This window comes from Lissotriton vulgaris, chromosome 3_1 (genome assembly GCF_964263255.1).
Source record: "Lissotriton vulgaris chromosome 3_1, aLisVul1.2, whole genome shotgun sequence".
NCBI classification, from domain to species: Eukaryota; Metazoa; Chordata; class Amphibia; order Caudata; family Salamandridae; genus Lissotriton; species Lissotriton vulgaris.
In genome coordinates, this window is record NC_141689.1 from 792,478,877 (window position 1) to 792,498,190 (window position 19,314).

Genomic DNA, 19,314 nt, shown 5'->3' on the forward strand with positions numbered 1-19,314 from the left:
CCTTGGACCTGATCTTTGCAGAGGCTAGTCAAGTGACTGTTCGGAACATCGTCCCCCAGTGTTGGACGGACCATGCCCATGTCCACTTCTCTCTCCTACTTCTTGCTGATACACTGAAGAGTGGCAGTACAGGAGCTACTACTAAGGTTGGTAGGCAATGGTCAAGGCTCCTGAAACAGTCGAGCCTGCCAATTCTGCTCTCAGAGGGTTTTACTTTGGGTGGCAGTGTAGAGGAGAGTTATGAGTTTCTTAGCCAGCAAATTTCTAAATCGTTGAATGAATTGGCCCCCGTGCGGAAAACCAGGGACAGGGCCAAACACACCATGCCTTGGTTTTTCAAGGAGCTTCCTCAGTTGAAACTCCAGTGTAAACGGGGCGAGCGTGCCTGGAGGAAACAGTATTCTGAGTCAGAGAAGGCCCTCTTTAAACAGGCACTGTCGGTTTACAAAACGTAGATTAAGCGTGCCAATGCCAGATTTCTTGAGGAGACGCTATTGCTAGCAGTGAACAAGTCCCCAGCCCTGTTTAAGGTCGTTAAGGATCTCTCTCGCCCTGCCTATGTTATTAATGATATTCGGGCCTCCCAGTCGCTATGTGACTCTCTGGCAAAGGCTTTTGAGGACAAGATTGCTTCTATTTTGAGCAATCTAGGTACTCCATCCATCCCTGACCCCCAGGCTATGTCTAATTTCGTACCGGTGCCCACCCTTAGATCTCTGGAGGTGGATGGTAGGCAGGCTCGGTTGAACAGCTTCCCCCTCCCGTCCTTTGAGGAGTTTTGCTCAGTAGCTGACGGGGTTTCTTCAGGTTCTCCCTTTGACCCGCTACCACATAAATACTGGAATTTGTTCCATGAGGAGCTTTTTCCCCCCCTGCATGCCATTTGTTGTCAGTCCCTCAGCACTGCTCGGGTTCCGGACTGTTGGAAGCTGGACGTGGTATCGCCGCTTTTGAAGGATACATTGGATCCTACCTGCTCAGCGAACTACAGGCCAATTTCACTGCTTCCTTTCCCAATTAAGATCATGGAGAAGCTGGCTACTAAACATCTGTCCAGCTTTATAGAGACTAACATCTGTCTGGACGTGGCTCAGTTTGGCTTTAGGCCAGCCCACGGTACTGAGTCTGCATTGGTGACCGCTTTGGATGACCTTCGTTCGCGTGTCGACCTTGGCCGAGCAGCCTTTGTAGTGCTGCTCGACATGTCGGCCGCGTTCGACATGGTCAACCATGCCATTCTGGTAAGGAGACTAGAGGAAGCTGGGGTGTCTGGTCTGGCCCTGGACTGGTTGGTCTCTTATCTTGGTAATAGACGCCAGGTGGTAGCCCTGCCGCCCTATCGTTCTGACATCAAAGAGGTGGGGCAGGGCGTACCTCAAGGGTCGGCCATCAGCCCCATTTTATTTAATCTATTACTCCATCCCCTGGTCAGGCTGATTAAGTCCTTTGGCATTGCGGTCATCAACTATGCCGATGGCACGCAACTTATCTTCTCTTTTGAGGGTAGGATACTGTGTCGCAGGAGACTTTCCATCGCTGCATGACCGCTACCGCGGATTGGCTGAGTCTAAACTCCCTGCAATTTAACAGCTCTAAAATTGAGGTACTGCACTGTTCGTTGAATCGCATTCCCCGACCTCTGCCACCGGATTTTTGGCCTTCTTCCTCCCAGGGCTCTGGGTTGACTGCAGACTCAGTTCGTAACCTGGGGGTGATGTTCGAATCCAACTTACAGTTAGACACGTTTGTCAACAAAACTGTGGCTACGTGCATGATGCTGCTCCGCACATTGCGGAAGATTCTATCTTTGCTTCCGGCTCACGCCCGACCAGAAGTAGTGCATAGTATCATTTTAAGCAGGCTCGATTACTGCAACGCGCTACTTCTGGGCGCGCCAGCCACCTTAGTGGGTAAATTGCAGCGAATACAGAACATGGCGGCTAAGCTGGCCCTTTCTAGACGGCGTTCTGATTCCTCTTCCTTGGCGCTTATGGACCTTCACTGGTTGCCAATTGTCCAGCGCATGGTCAGGGGCCGTCTCCGCTGCAGACTATGTTTTCTTGGTATACACCTTCCAGATCTCTTCGTTCTTCGTCAGCCTGTTTGGTGGTAATCCCTAAAATTGTGAGGACTCGGACGGGCGGACGCTCTTTTAGAATCACCGCAGCTAAACTGTGGAATTCTCTACCCCTGCCTTTGAGAAATAAGGGGGATCTTTCCTCCTTTAAAAAAGGATTAAAAACATACCTCTTCCCTAGGACAGTGTAAAGACTGTGGCAGTGTAACATCGCGTATGGTTGGTTAAAGTCAAAAGCACCAGGATACCCTTTGGGTGACAGTTTTCTGCGCTATACAAATATGCCATACAATACAATAAGTTTGATCCGTTTTGAAGTTCATTTTCACTATATAGTTCATGGTTGGGTCGTGTACAGTAGAAAAACTCTGCACTCGTTCGCTATGTTAGTTGATTTCTACCTGCCCATTGTGATGAAGCGCTCAAAATGTATTAATCTATAAAATATGTAAATGTGATATCTTAGTAAAGATGTAGTTACCATCTGCTTGATTTCTTCCTTTAGATCAGGGGTCTCCAAACCGGTCCTGGAGGGTCGGATCCATGCCAGATTATTTGGATATCCCCATTGAGATACATGTAGTAGTTTTAAAAATCTGGCATGGATCTGGCCCTCCAGGGCCGGTTTGGAAACCCCTGCTTTAGATGAACAACATACTCTATCCTTTTTAAATCCTTTTCTCATTCCTTTAATTGCATTTTAATTAGATTGGATTATCTTTTCTCAAGTCATGTGTATCAATAGGTTGGAAAATGAATGAATGAAAAAAGGCTTGTAAAGCACAACAAATTGCTTCTAGGCACTGATAGCAGTTAGTCTTCAGAGGGGAGAGAAAACAAAGAGAGTCTTGATGACTACCTATTACAGAGTAAACAGCCAGGTCTTTAAGGCCTTGCGAAATAAGGCGTAAGATTTAAGACTGGAAATTGAAAGGGGAAGCGAGTTCCACAGCTTGGATGCAGCCACCTAAAAAGTCTCTACCTCCCAACTCAATTTCCTATACCTAGGAATAATTAGGAGATGTCTTCCTGAGTATCACAGCTGTCTAGAGAGAGTGTAACATTGAAATAGATTCCTGAGTTTTTTCGGGCCTATGTTTTCCTGGGCTTTGTGAACCAAGCAAAGAGCCTTAAAGGTAATTTGTTTATTCACAGGAAGTCAGTGAAGCTTCCGAATTCCTGCAGAGACTGACTTAAATTTAGGAATATAAAGAATTAGTCTGGTTGCAACATTCTGAACAAGCTGTAGTTTAGCAAGAACAGTCTTATTAATGTCCATATAGAGAGTATTACAGTATTTCAACCTTGACATGAGTGGCAAAGCTACTTGTTTTCGTGCATGAAGGGAAACACTTTCCTCAAGGATTTAATTATCCAAAAATAGTTAGAAACTGTCCTGTTTCATTGCAAATCAAACAATAGGTTTCTATCGACCACTACTCCAAAAGTGTTTGCAAAGACTGTTGGCTTAGGTAAAGCCCCCAGCCTATCTGGCCACCACTGATTGATTGGCAACCTTCTGTATTGTCCAAAGATCAGATCCTCCATCTTGTCTCCATTCAGTCTTAAGTAGTTTCTCTCCATCCATGTGACCACTGCCTGCTGTTGCATCCATGTTTCTTGAGATAGACAGTGATTTAGGTGTTATCCACATTAAAAGATCTTGGAGCCAAAAGATCTAATCCGCTTCGCCAGTCAAGAAATATGCAAGTTCAACAGTGTTGGGCTCATAGAGGAGCCCCGAGTCTCCCAAAATGGCATCATTACGGACCCCAAACAAAACTGATCCACCATGACCATCTCTGCCCTGTCACTTAAAAAAGATGCCTGGGGTATAAGTGCCAAGTCTGTGCACCCCACCGCCCTCCCCCAGTTTCTGGAGCAGATAAACAAGTCTGATCAGCTAGATGGTATCGAAGGCTGCAGAATGGTCCAGAAGGACCAACACTGCAGCCTCCTCATCCACCATGGAGCGGATGTTGTTAACTGCAAATACTACTGCTGTTTCAGTCCCATGGTTACTCCTAAAGCCAAACTGAGAAGATGCTTCTAGGAGTTGGAGTTGTTCAAGATAATTAATACCCTGAAGGTTCAGATGTTTCTCAAGATTTTAGTGGCTAGAGCCAGCACGGAAATGGGCCAATAGTGTTTTTTGGTTCTGCCTGGCATTTTTGAGCAGAGGCTTAACTACCGCCTTTTTCCGAATTAGAGGAAAACACCCTGATTCAATAACTTTATTCAGACTTTCAGTAAGAAGGGGAGCTATTCTCTTTTCTCCTAATTGCGGGACACTAGGTGGGCAAGGTTCTAGTGGGGAGCCCGATTCAACACAGAGCAGATAATGGTATGTCTGCTGTTGTGTCAAGAGTAAAACACCATAAACTTGCTGTGGGAATGTCTTTGGCAGACAGATTTTTTTGAAGGCCATACTCTGCCTGAGACTCTACATTGAAGGAGTTAGAGCTTCAGTTGTGAAGGTCACAGTCTTTGTACATATACTCAACTTTAGAATAGAAGAAATTGGCCATTCTGTCACAGAAATCAATGGAGTTCTAAATGCGCAAAGGAGCTGGAGGGACAGATCAAAGGTTGATCAGCTTGAAAAGATCTCTAGTAGATTTAGTTGAAGGAAGCTCACTGGTGCAGTACCGTGACTTTTCCTCCCTAATAGGCGCTTTGTATTCAGCCAAAATAGCCTTGTTGGGAATTCTTTCAGGAAGGAGGCAAGATTTTCGCCATGCTCATTCCTGGCGACAAACCTGTTTAAGCAGTCAGTCTTTCTAAAAACCATGGTGCTGTGGGCATCTTTCTTTGTATGTGAATTACCTTGAGTGGGGCCACGATATCAATAGATGCCGTGAGCCATGCATAACATTATAGGGCTGCTAATTCAGCATCCTGATGAGCATTCCATTTGCAGTTATTCAAGGTCTGGGAAAAGGCTTCTGCACTGAGCCCTTTCCAGTTCCTTTTAAGATGAGAGTTGTGCTGCCCAAGCATACTTGGCTTGGGCTACTTTCATCAAGGATGGAGGAGGGCCATGTTGCGTGAGTTGCAGCTAATTTTTTTTCTCACTTGGCATAGGTCCTCTTGTACATAATGGGTTTTCCGTTGTTATTACAGGAAGTCTCTGTGTGAATGGCATCACCTGTAGCATTCCTCTTGGAGTTAATTTCCCTGTTTCCTGTAAGGAGACAAAAAGTGGCACTAAAACCACTTGTTAAAGGACATTAAATGTAATGCTAAGCTTGTGGGTATCTTTTTCATAGGTAACTTAAAGTTAGCTCACGACTTCTAGAGAGCAAATGCTTTTTTTTAATAAAGCAAAACATTTTTAATAAACTACATACCCATCCACAGATTTAAATATGTTCTCTTCTTTATACTAATGACAACTAAATAGTATAGTCCAGTGGTGAACTTTCCATTTCCAATGACCATTTACCTATCTAGAAAATACGTTTTCATGCTGAGTCAAAATAAGCATGCAATTAAAAATACTTAAATGGTAACTATGTAATATTTGTCCCATATTAGCTTTTCAGAGTTTTGGTGACAGATGCAACACAATTGGCTTTTGACCTCCTGGCTTGTCATCGTAACTTCTCTCAATATAAGTACACATTACACTGTAGCCCCTTATGTTTGAAATATAGGATGGTCTGTAAAGTAGTATGGTTCCAATGAGAAAGATTTCATTTTCAGCTTTAGAAAGAATTACACTTTTGGTGTTGCGTAATTTGAACATAAATCTAATCGTATACTTCTATATTAAATAGTCATTTAAATCAACATTGTCAAATTTCTTAACAAAAATGCTAATTCCACATATTTAAACAAACCTCTAGATATTCTATGAAAAGAACTTCAGTCAATCGTGAACTTGTCTTCTCTGGCTCACTGCACTCAAAACACACAGCAGATCCCTTTTATTTTCAAAGCCCTCAGGATAACGTTCAAAGGACGTCTTAAAAGACAATTGAGTTTGATATTGAAAATGTCTGTAGAACGCTCGAATGCCCTTGGCCGTTTTGGCGCTGACGTCCAGAAACCAAAAGCAAATCTGTTAGTCAAATATGAAGATATTAAAGAATCTGCTTTTGTGAAAAGAACCATGTTTTGAATTGTTTCCAAAACTGCATAAGGGTAGGAGATGCTTTGATACTTCAAGGAAGTGTGTTCCAGAACTTGATGTTGACATTTGAAAAACTTCTCCTTCCCCAAGCTGCTATCTTGATTTTCGGATGTACCATACATTTGTTGTAACTGGAACGGAGGGATCTACTCTGCCTATACCAGCAAAACATTTTCCTCAAATAGTGAAGGCCTATATCATGAAGCACTTTATAAGCTAAATACAGTTCTTTGAAAGTCACTTTTTGCCACCTCAACCAGCAGCTGCTTGATAGTTTGAGAAACTGATGCACGTTTAGGAGTTTTAATCAGCAAACAAGCAGCGGCATTTTGGAGAGCTTGTAATTTGCTTAAGTGCCTTATTTTGGATACCCAAATGCAGGGTACTACAGTGATCAATCTTAAACAACATTACTGAACTGATAACTGTTTTTTGTAGGTCAAAGGAAATAAATGGCAACATATTTTTTTAGAATTCTTAGAGATAGGAAAAGGCAGAGGTAGTTTGATTTATCTTCTCTGAGAGCATGAGTTTACTCGCAAGAATAATCCCTAGATTTTTGACCTTGGAGACGGAAGAGGGTCTAATTCCTGAGGCCACCAAGTTGGATTCCAGAAGGTGGTGTCTCTTCCAAAACAGTAGGTTTAATTTCAGACAGTTGTTGCCCATCCAGCCTACAACTTTCCTCGTACAAGATCTGAAACGGTTTCCAACCTCTGATGGATCTCCCAAGATTGAAACTACAATCTGTGTATCATCGACATATGATACAGTGGACTAGTCAAATGATTTAATCTGTTTGCCCATTGGTGCCACATAAATGTTAAAAAGGGTCGGACACAGAGAAGATCCCTGAGGGACAACACAGGGCAAAATGAAAGGGGTAGATGTAAAATCACCAAATAGAACCGTCTGTTCTCTATCCATCAGAAAAGATGTCCACAGAGCAAGTGCTGATCCACCAATCCCTATACTTTTTAGACACTTGATCAGTACTGAATCTGAGACCATATCAAAAGCGGCAAGAGAGATCTTATAAGATCAGTGTCACTTTTCCTCCCTTATGCATGATCATTCTTATTTCTTCCATGCTGACTCTGTGCTGTGCTTTTTCCTGAAACCAAACTGCACTGGGTCAAGGATTTCATCTGCATCTAGAAATTCAGAAATCTAGGGTTGAGATTTTTTTCCAATATGTTTGATGCAAGAGAAAGCCTACCTATGGGTCTATAACGTTTTGCCTCCTTAGGATCCAGTGAAGGTTTTTTTCAGTAGGGGAAGAATTGCTGCATTCTTCCACTCAGTGAGAAAGGTTTCTGTTTGAATAATTAAAATCAAAGTGTGTTCAGATGGCCTGAGATTGCTTTTGATGCTAATTGAAGAGTAAATGGAGGACCAGGGTCTAAAGGTGAGCCAGACTTTGTGGATTCAAGAAGCTGACCCACCTTCTCTTTAGTCAGCGAAGGGAACTCTAGGAAAGTACCCCGGGAGTGTGAGCATTATCTAAACCATCCCTTGAGTTATTAGTGTTCAGGCTAGGTGTAAAGTTACCAAATGTTGTCTTTATCTGATCTTCAAAGGAATTGGCTAACTTATTACATATCAGTTGATTCGGTGCAGTAATATAAGGGGTGTCCAAACTAACCTGTTTTTTTACCCTATTAAATAGCTCCTTTGCAGAATTCTTTGCTGATTTTAAATTTCTCTGTAAAATACTTTGATTTCTTTTCAACAATTAACTGCTTATATTCCAATTGAAGTTGTTTATATTTGGATTTTTCAATCTTGCAGTATTTGTCCCTCCATTCCCTTTCTCGGCGTCTACACTTTCAGGCAGTCTGCGTACTGCCATTTTTAAGGGTTTTGGGGGAACAATTGGAGGCTGCTGTGTCTGGATCCACCAGCAGAGGTAGAATTTGCCAGGGTCTCAAGGAAATTAGTTGAATTAATCTTTTTGCAAGCTTTCATTTTGAGACACTGCTTTAAACTCTTACCAGGAGTAACTTTTTTAGGGTTTTTAGAGTCAACAAAATTGCTTTGTGGTCTGAGCACGGCAATGGTAAAAATAATATTTAATTTTTTGACCTTTATAGTTAGAATAGATGCCATCCAAAGTAGGGCCAGCCGTGTGTGTAGCTTGCCCGATCAGTTGAACCAAATCAAAAGTGTAAGGTTCTCTATGAACTGCTCTGTATTTGCATTCTTGTGATTTTCAAGATGAACATTTTAATCCCGAAGATAGTAAAATTGGGATACTGCATATAGGACTCAATATAATCATTTAATGTCGATAGAAATTAGGGTTTTGGGTCTGAAGGACGATAAATAAGAAGACCATTAAACCCTTCCCTGTTAGTTTTGCATTTAACGTTTGCATTTAAACATAAGTGGCTCACAATCAACTTGGGAGATTTCCGCCCCCATAATTTTTAGGTGGCTTTGATAAATAATAGCAATCCTACCTCCTGGTTTATTATTGCGGTCTACCCTCAAGGACGTATATCCCTTGGGTACTGCAACCACTAGTACAGAGGTTCGGGTCTGGTGTGCCTAGGTTTCAGTTAATAACATTATGTTGGATGTATAGTTTTCCATTAAGTTTCTGAACTCATAGCAATGGTTAATAATGGAATGAGCATTTAATAAAATGTATAGGAGATCGTCCCTGCATTCTGAGACTATGATAGATTTGGTGTTAAGCTGCGTAGTATTGTGGGGAGAGATTTTTGGCATCGATGCTGAAGGTGTTGCTACTGTTCTGGATGCAAATGAGCAGTGTTTACATTTTACATGAAGGTCATCAAGTGAAGTCCAAATTATCACAAAGAGCGCTCTTTACCCTCAACTTTAAACCTAATCAGTTGCTCTCTTTTATATGTTACGGAGAAATGTTAGGGCTTCTGGCCCCTGGTGCCGTCCAGGTGCGGACAGGCTTGCATTTGACATGCAATCTCTCATCAGCCCTTCTTTAGGCAACGCCCAAATTGAGAGAGCATCACTGGACCATCGAACCCCCACAATGGGGGTGTGGTATGTGCCCAAAAATAAACCAGGAAGTGGTGGTTTAAAAAAAAAAAAAAAAAAAAAAAAACCTCCGCACAAACTGCGTGCTGTGGCGGACCTGAGGGCTTAAAATACATTAAAAAAATGCAACAGAATCCCCAAGCAGATTTTTAAAATGTCAGCCGTACTTTCAAAGTTTTACCTGGACAATGGTGCGTGGCTAGGATTATCACCATCGGTTCCATCATTTGTCGGAGGTTGTATGTTATTTTGTTATCTCATGGAAATCAGCCGAGTGTATTGTTTATGTGCATTGGTTGGATACAAATAATAATCCCACTTTATGTAATTGCTGTTGCCCATTGAAATGAAAGGTGAATTCACAAATGTAGCTTTCCTGCAATGTAAATTGGGGTTGTCCAGAAAGGGAGTCCATTGTGCATGCTGACTCCTGTATATGGAATGAGAGCAACTGTGCAGGACGTTGTACCGGTGCCCACTTGAATGAGACCTGGGTTGGTGCAGAATCTGGTGGAAAGGCAGGAGTGAATTACTGATCCTAATTGTGGGGAGATGCAGTTCATCTATCCCCCATGTACTGTACCATTTACCAAAAAGTACTGAAAACAGTTTTACCAGTTTACTATCGCGTTATCAACACATTCTCTCTCCCCAGTAGTACCACAGACAAGAGCTCAGTGTATGAAACGCTCCACGATGTGGGGATTACTGTATGAGGGTGTGTTCTGTTGAATGCTGCACATCTGGCGTCATAAAGGTAGGTATCCGTTTAGGGGACACTCCTATGCCTTCTGAACCATGACCATGGAATATACTAGCACTCGTAGTTGGGCGCACACCATAACCATCCATTTCGGTCCAGTCCCTCTAACACATGAGGAGTTTGGGGGTTTACATGATACCCAGTGAACACCTTTGAGCTGTTTCTCTTGACAAGTTTTAAGCTTTACTGATCCCAATCACAGCCACTATCCATGGACGCAGCACAGGCTCGGGAAAGTAGAGGACAGCCATGCAGGGTCAGAAGTAGATCTAGTGGCAAGTGATGGGATGGGATGCAGTCATGGGAGTAGAGCCAGTCAAATGAAATACAGAAAGTGCCACTTCTGATACTCAACAACACTGCATCACACCTTTGTACCTGGTCGCAGTATCTATATAAACTAGCATTTGCAATGCAATCGGTCTCACCTTTGGGACCTTATATGTATTTAGCCATGCAGCACATTAGCCTGGGTGCTGAAACACCTGCTGTTCTTTAACATGGAGGAAAAGTAAACACCAAACTGCGTGACACACCAGGTATGGGAACACATGGAGATAAATATTGCCTTTCAGCGGGAAATGTTATAGTCCAAAGCTCTGTTTTTACTATAAAAGCAGGGCCTTCAGTGGTCATATCACTGAAAATACAAGATTTAAAAAAAAATATTGTCTACGGGTGCTCTTGGAAGACCATTTCTATGGACTGGAAACTAGAGAATGCTAAAGTGATACATGTATTTTACTCGTTTTCTATCAAGACCGTTAAATAGAGGCAGTTGAACAGAAAAAAAAGTCTCTAATCGGAAGCAGACCAATCCTAAGGCTGGTCTCCAGAGCCCACAAAGTACATACACTTATAAGTATATACTAAAGTAGATACAAGAGGTCTCGAATGCTCGACGTAAAAAGTGTTCTGGGGCCAAGCAGTGGACTATATGGTCACTCCAACACATTGAAAAACAGCACATTTGTTTGACACACTCATCCAGCCACATAATGTACTACAGTGATTTCTTTATGTAGGATTTATTTTACATTGATATTTTCACCAGTGCAAACCATTTCTGTACTAGACGTTTTAGAAATGTCAACTAAAGAAACACAGACACAACCATTCTTGATCAGTCAATGAAAATCCCAGAACCTTCTGAAAAGGGTGCAGTGATTACGAAGATGCTTCAGTGCTATACAAATGGTATAACTGCACTGTACAGATGCGGATTAAATAAGATAATATAACACGCCCTGCCATGGCTTTGAACCTTGCCCACTGAGAACAAAAGTAAGCAGACTGACTTGGTGCTTGATTTATCAACCGGGCTGGTGAACCTGTTTGCTTTGTTTACCCGACGCACTTACCATCCTGCTCCCACTGTCCATATACAATACTACCACCTGTGGAGGTGTATCGCAGTACTGCAAAGAATGCTTTTATATTGAGGTGGCACTGTATTGGGGGCACTAAATGCAAATTGCCCTTAACGAAGATACTGCAACATTGAACTTGTCAAGTATAGGAGTAAGTATACTAACTTTTGCAGTGATACGATAGTCTAAACATAACCTTACTGTAAAATTAAATCTGACCCAACTGTGGCCATATCCCTCGCATAACTATAAACCTTTAGTAACACTAAACGTAACCTATACTCCTTAAAAGTAGCCATTAAACTAATCCTACTATAACCAGTAATCCTGATCCTAACGGCCCCTTAATCCTTACTTTCTTACCTTACCGAAACTCTAAGACTAACACCCAGATGCATCAAGAACCCATTTTGCTATTCCTTAATAGCGAAAAATAACGACTTGCTATTAAGGAATAGCAAAATGCAATGCATGCAGAAATCACTAAAAAAAATAGAGATTTCCTAAAATTCCTTAATTGTGACTCGCAAATTGCGAGTCGCAATTAAGGAATACCTCCCCATTCATTCCTATAGGCCCAGAGGCCCATAGGAATGAATGGGAAGTCATTCTCAATTTGTGAATCGCAATTAGCGAATTGCAAATTGAGAATACGATTTCAAGGGTGCAGGGGTGTCCAAAGGACACCCTGTTGCACCCCTGAAATTGATCTGTGCACATATGTTGCACACACACATGCCCTTAGGGCATGTATGTGCGCAACATGAAACTTTGAAAAATGCACTTTAGTGCCTTTTTCAAAGTTTTTGCAAATTACCATGAAGTTCAACTTCATGGTAATTTGCGAGCCCTATTAACGAAATCTCTATTTTTTAAACTTTAATGCATTGCATTTAAGGAATCTCAATTTGAGATTCCTTAAATGCAAGTAATCGCAATTTTGCGATTTCTTAATTTGCAATTTCTGCATTTGGGATGATGCATCCCAAATGCAAAAATACAAGTCGCAAAGGGGCAGATTCTGAGAATCTGCCCCTTTGCGAGCGGATTTTACCTTGATGCATCTATGCCTATTTCTTTTACTTGCCTTTTTTAATGTAGGTGTGTCCTGATTAGTGATTGTTGGACCTGGCCCTTCCTGCAGGGTCATCCCCAAACATTTTATTCTCCTCCTGCAACTTTTTGCTGTATTCATTTTTTCTGGCATCAGGACTCTGCACAGTTTACCCGTGCTAAAGTGCATGTTCTCACTTTTAAAATGTGTTAAAATTGGCTCCTCCCCAGTTGGTATATTTAATGTACTAAGGGCCATATGTTTGAACACATCTTCCCATAGACACAGAATGGGTAAAACCCTTTGGTACATCTGACCCTTAGTCCCTATTAAAGTGGTACTACATGTAGCCTGTAAATTAATTGATACTAGTGGGCCTGCAGCACTGGTTGTGACACCCACTTAAATAGCCTTTTAAACATGTCTCAGGCCTGCCATTGCAGAGCCTGTGTGTGCAGTTTTAAGCTGCCATTTGACATGGCAAATAAACCTGTTGCCAGGCTCAAACCTTCCTTTTAAATACATATGTCACCCCTAGGGAATGCCCTGGACAGCCGTGAAGGCATGGTGCAATGTACTTTGAAAGTAGGACATGTACTTTTAAGTTTTACATGTCCTGGAAGCGAAATACTTGCTAATTCGTTTTTCACTACTGCAAGGCCTAGCTATCCCATAGAATAACATTGGAGTTGCCGTAGTGATTTTCATAAGTGTTAATTTCAAATAGGAAGAGATTTGGTGCTTTTTGAATTGGGGTGAAAAGCCCCATTTAGTGGTGAAGTCGAGTTTTGATCACTATATTTAAAATGTCACTTTAAGAAAGTTCCAAAACACACAAAGGTATGGTGGCTTCTGCAAACTATATTTCAGTGTTCTGGTACAAATCCCTGAGACCTAAATTACCAAGATTCTGGCATCAATAGGGGTAAACCCAAGAGGAGAAGAAAGTCTAATCATATTGGAAGAGGAAGCCTCACTCAAGTAATGTGACATGTTTCATCATAGGCAACCTCTCCCCACCCTGGTAGGACAATACCACCAGGGCGAACTCTACCTCCTAATGAACCCGATGGAGGGTGGGGCAAGCAGGCCTATTTTAATAGCAAACATTTCTTGTTTTAGAGGCGTTCTGATGAGAAATATCAGACATTTTCCATTAGACTCCCTCAGCCTTTGCCTGTAGTGGGTGTGTAACCATAGTGTATTCATGAACTCTTCAAACGGCAGAAAATAAGGTTGTCTGCAAGAGGAAGTTATTGGTGGAGAGTGGAGTGGGGCAAAAGGCATCCCAAACCACCACCAATGTTCATTGCAAAGTTTAAATGTATATAAATCTTTCAAGTTGACAAAATAAGTGGAAGTATTCCTACTATAAATGCTGTACAAAGCTTAAGATAAAGAAAAAAAATGTGCCGTAGCAAAGTCCAAAATGGATGAACTGTAAAGGCGGTGTAGACTTTTGTGTTTAGTTGAGGTTACAGCTTACAAAGTAAATCACAAAAACAAAATGATATATTTTGATTCCTAACCATTAGTAGTAATTCTATATGGAGGTTGGTCATCCTCTAAGGTTCTCCTCAGAACGTATTCTCTTCAGATAGGTTTGTAGAGAGGGAAGGACACTTGTTTGAAGCTTGTTGGAAAGTTTGTTCTAAAGCACGTGGGTTAAGAGGTTAAAGGATTTAACTAGATGCAGGTTGATTTGGAGATTAATAATAAGATACAGTTTATGAAGTGGCAGCAGATCAATTGAGAGAGATTCAAGGGAGCTTTTCAACATAGGTTGTGGTCTAATCTTGTCGAGGCTTGACTACGGGAACGCGGTGTTTCTCGGTGCTCCCGAAGCGACTTTGAAAACCCTCCAACAGGTACAAAATGCAGCCGCTAGAGTGTTGATGGATGTTCCCAGAAGACATTCAGCTGCCCCGGCCCTGAAAACGCTTCACTGGCTCCCCGTTAGGGAACGGGTGAAATTTAAAGCGCTGTGCACGGCCCATAAAATTTTGCATGGTAAGGGCCCACCGATCCTTGCCCCCATGGCACGCCCCTATAAGCCCACACGCCCACTGCGTTCGGACCAAAGACATCTCCTGCAGTCAACGAGAGTAAAGAGAGCTCGCTCTGGGGGCAGGCATTTCTCAGTGCAAGTGGCGGCACTGTGGAACTCCCTTCCCTTTAAGATCCGTTCAGAGCCTAAGATCCTACTCTTTAGGAAACTTCTGAAGACCCATCTGTTTCCAGTGTAGTGATTGAGCGGTGCTTCTTTTTTGTTCTGTACTGCGCCGGGATGCCCCTGGGTAACTGAGCGCGTTATAAATTTTATATAATAATAATAATAATAATAGGTGTATGAGGACTAGTATCAGAAATGTACATATGGTCCTGTTTATGTATAAAAAAACATCCAACCTAATGTTGGAGTTGGGCGATTGTTTGTCGAGGCTGAAAATGGTGCTCACAGCCAAATGTATTCTCTTGTCTATAGGTGTGAAACAATACTACCTCTAGACTACTGCAATAATGAATCTCACTCATGTTTACACTTTCCTGTTTTCAGTTACTATCTGTGAATTCCAGTGTTTTTACATTATTTTCTAATGTTTTTAAAAAGTATAAAAATCATTGGTTATTGGTGATTTTTGCTCCACATAAAATCTTGAGAGAGGTGTTTTTCCAGTGCTTATAAAGAAATGTGCTTTTATTACCTTCCTTCCTGGTAATTTGAATTGTTAATTATTACTCCCTTCCTTCTTGCGCCTAGCCCCCTTCTTTGTACCCTTACTTTGCATTTGCTTTTTCAATTTGCTTTCCATTATTTCAACTCACTGCCCAAGTTCTCAGTACCTAAACCCCTTTCCAGCGGCCCAGTACCACCCCATGTCAAGGATGTTCACAGCTGAAGATAGGCTTACATCTCATTGAGATTCGATAGTAATTGACAAAAAGGTTAAAGGTGGGTGTTTAACACATGTTCCTGCTGCTCTGTTCTTTAAACTAATGGCAAAAATCTGCTGAATGGAGCTTTTCTACTCCGAACATGAGCTGCATATTGTGCGGTGCTCTGTTATTGCGAGCGAGTGTCACATTACCCAGTTCTTCTCCTCAAGATACCAAAAACAGGCCTGGGCTAAAAAAAAAATGCATTATTATGGCTCGGCCTATTCCTGCTTTGTCTGGTCATAGGAGAGAAGCCTGCGAAAAAATGTATGAATATGAATACTGTTAGCTGTCAACAAAGTCCCCATAGCTAACTGCTACTGTACGAAGAAGCAATGGAGGTACTAAACTTTTATAACCTGCAGGATATGGTGGGTCATTTGCTGGTGCAGTTCACACCGTGAATGACATTTATTTTACATTGATGGTCTGTGTATGTGGGATTTTGAGAATTTTTATTTTTTTTAAGATATCAAAAATACATTTTGCTATTCATTTTAACCAATCGTGTGGGACTTTTGTTATTTAAAAGCAGAGTAGAATTGCGTTCCTGCTGGGCCTGTGTGAGAATTGCACACAACATTTTAGCTTTGTTTTCTGTGTATTGTGCACTGTTATGGTGCATTTTGTATGTAGGTGGGAAACAAAAGCTCAGCTCAATAGGTTTCCGTCAAATGCAGTCAAAGGGATTTGTTCAAGTGATGTTGCTAAGCGTCCAGCCTTGTTTCAATACCATAAGTTCAAAGCTCATTTTTACATGGAGGCAGTAGCAATGAAAATTGATCTTTGTGATTCTGGGACTGTATTACGGATGCATCCCTATTTTGTGAACAGGCTCATCAGAAACCAGTCCATGCACCTGTTGTGTCCTGAAATTGAGCTGTGTGGAGCAAATACTAGGAAGCACAGAGCAACAATCGCCTCTTTAAATTTCAGAGCTGTATTGTCCGCAGCTCTAACACTAACTTGTAACTTTTTTGAGTCCATGTATGGGCAAAAAGCACCATAGTTTAAGTAAAACTGCCACACAACCCCCTTTGAGGCATACACATGAGTACTGACACCGGGACACTCTTTTTGAGTAGCCGTGCGCTATATAAAAGTTAATATAACATAACATAACATAACTGAAGATGTTCATGATATGGACGCTGTTCCCCCCCATCTGAAGGACTATGGCTCATCTAGACCTACTTTTCAGTCCATCCTGCCCACCATTTCAATACCCCCCTTTACCTGCCACAAAAGCTAGAACGATCAGAATGGGGTAGACCATCAAGAAGTGCACACTCTTTCCTCTTGAAACCACAGATTTTCTGTAAAAAGATAATGAGGCACAGAGTTTTTTCAGGCTCGGCCCCGAAGATCTGAAACTCCCACCGGAAGACCACAGAATCTCATCAACTGCTTCTTTCAACAAGCATTGGCATAACAAATAGGTCTCGCCTTTGGGACCCTTTAAGTGTTTAGTTATCCAGCACAATATCCTTGGCGCAACAACGTCAGCTGTTGCATGGCTAAACACTTATAAGGTCCCAAAGTTTCCTTTACATACACAAAAACAGTACCCCATTTGCAGTACGCCATTTGCAGCATCAGTGCAGTCAGTCTAAGAGAAGAGGGTAATGTGGAGAGTCACGTGTGAGGTGGAGAGAGAGGAGGGTGATGTGGAGAGAGGGTAACGTGGAAAGAGGAGGGTGTGGTGGAGAGAGAAGAGGGTGAAGCAGAGAGGGGAGTGTAATAGGGAGTCTAATAGAAAGAAGAGTTAGGGGAAAGGGAACAGGGTGAGGTAGAGAGAGGAAGGATAGTGAGGAAGACAGAGATAGAGGATGATGAGGTAGAGAGAAGAAAGATGGTAAGTTGGTAAGGCAGAGCGAAGAGGGTGAGTTGGAGAGAGAATGGAGAGGTGGGCAAGAGTGAGGTTTAGAGAAAGGAGGTTGACACACAGTGAGAGAATAGCGAGGTGAAGAAAGGAGGATGAAGCAAGAGAAAGATGAGGGTGCAGCTGAGAGAGGGAGCTGTGGTAGGGAGAGTGGAGGGTGATGTTTGGAGAGTGGAGGCTGAGGTGGGGAGAGTGGAGGGTGAGGTAGGGCCAGAGGATGGTGAGGTGGGGTGGGAGGAGGGTGTGATGTGGAGAGAGGACGATGAGGTGGGGTGAGAGGAGGGTGAGGTGGGGAGAGAGGAGGGTGAGAGGAAGATATAAGATGGTGTGGCTCAGAGGTGTAACATTAGCCCCCCCCCCCCACAGCCTTCGAGGTTGGGTGGGGCCGAGCTCCACGGGTGATGGGCCCGTTGCCGGAGAGCTCTTGACTGAGTGCAGGGGAGGGGGCGCTCTTGTACTTTACAAAGGGGCCCCCTCAAGTTTCATTACGCCACTTGTGCGGCTCAGAGAGCCAACGGTGAGGTGGAGAGGAGAAGGTGAGGCAGAGAGGAGTGCAGCTCTGTAGGAGGTTGATGCATGATGAACTTTCAGATGAGACCAGGTTGAGCATAAAAGGAGGGTGAGATGATGAAAAAAAGAGGTTTGGTCAGAGACAGAGAGGAAGCTGCAGCTATGACACAGGCGGATGCGGCGGAGAGAAAGGAGGGTGCAGAGAAGAGAGCGATGCCCGCAGGAGAGCGGGTTAAAGACGAGAGTAAGGATGCCGAAGCGGAAAGAGCAGAAGAGATAAAGTGCATAGGGACAAACCCCGAGAAAAAATAGGGTAAATTTAGACCATCCAGCACCCAGACCCATCTCTCAGATACCCGGGAGACACCAGGCAACCCCATGCTTACTCGTGGCACTCCCAGATACCGAAGCCTGGAGCTTCAGGGAGCCATTGTTCCTTCCAGCTCAGTTAGCTGTAGAGTAGACCCTGGTGAAAGAGTTCTGGTGACTGACAGCAGAGAGCCGCCCCCTGGTGCTTGCTTAAAGCCTGTAACTCATGAAGGGCGCAATGGTACACTCCCTGAAAGCAACTGTGAGGAACCCGTGGTGTGTTGGGTAGACAGCAGCGCCCACAACTGTCTCTGTGGAGTCGCTGATCATGCTGTTCAGGACAGCCAGAATGAAGCTTGGAAGGGAGGATGACAAAGGCCAGTGATCGGCTGAGGCAGCACGACTAAGAAGTTGCAAATAGAGTACCCTCAGTGCATCTAATTTATGACCAATGACTCCCTCCTGCCCTTTCCAATGTCTTGAGCCACTTCCCCCTACTTTAAGGCTCAGTGCCACTTGCTAGTGCTTACTGGCCGCTCCCTCAACCCAATCCTCCATATATCCTGTTGCCTGCCCTAATGACTTCACTTCCCGACTGGATAAAGAGTGATCTTTTTTCCGGTTGGCAAGCCCAGACTGCAGCTCTTGAAATTCTCTTAGCAACTTCAGAAAAAGATTCTCCTCCTGCCTTACCTCTTTGGCCACTGACCGGTCTTTGCATAAGACTCCTCCCCAGTTCCCCGGCGGCACCTTCTTCAACCCTAATACTCCCCTGTTGTTTTCCGGGGCCTTCTTTACGCAGACAACTTGGTTCCAGGGTGCGGGGACTCACAACAACCTCCCGCCGACCTCCATCATTATTCTTGAGCAGCACCGGCTAAGCTCCCCAATCACAGAGCGAGTAACAAACAGGAAACACACGGTCTCCAGCGACAGCCAATCATGATGAGGTAAGAAATAAATGCCACACGAGCCAACCATAATGGAAAACGCTAGACAGTATTCTGAAGCGTCACGCTAAGTGAAAGAAAAGTCAGCAGCACAGCTGGTACGAAGATATTTTAACAATGCTTCCGCCATAGAGTAGGACTGGAAGATGACGTTACCCAGTGTAACAACGTTCTTTTACTTTCTGCTCTTTTTTTTGTTGCTATGCGATATAGCGCAGGTGACCAGAGGGCATTACAGCAATTTACATAAGCTCTAGAACATATTACACAATATTCCTGGCACGGGGAGGATTAATTTTTGTC

General features: G+C 43.1%; 1 protein-coding gene and 1 pseudogene across 6 annotated transcripts in view; one reads left to right on the forward strand and one right to left on the reverse strand.

The window, feature by feature from the left end:
* The window catches only part of GRAMD2B (GRAM domain containing 2B), a 463,109-nt gene that overhangs the window by 253,274 nt on the left and 190,521 nt on the right, over positions 1-19,314 (forward strand). The gene's annotated exons all lie outside the window — the stretch shown is intronic.
* On the reverse strand, positions 5,149-18,916 carry LOC147727038 (uncharacterized; annotated as a pseudogene).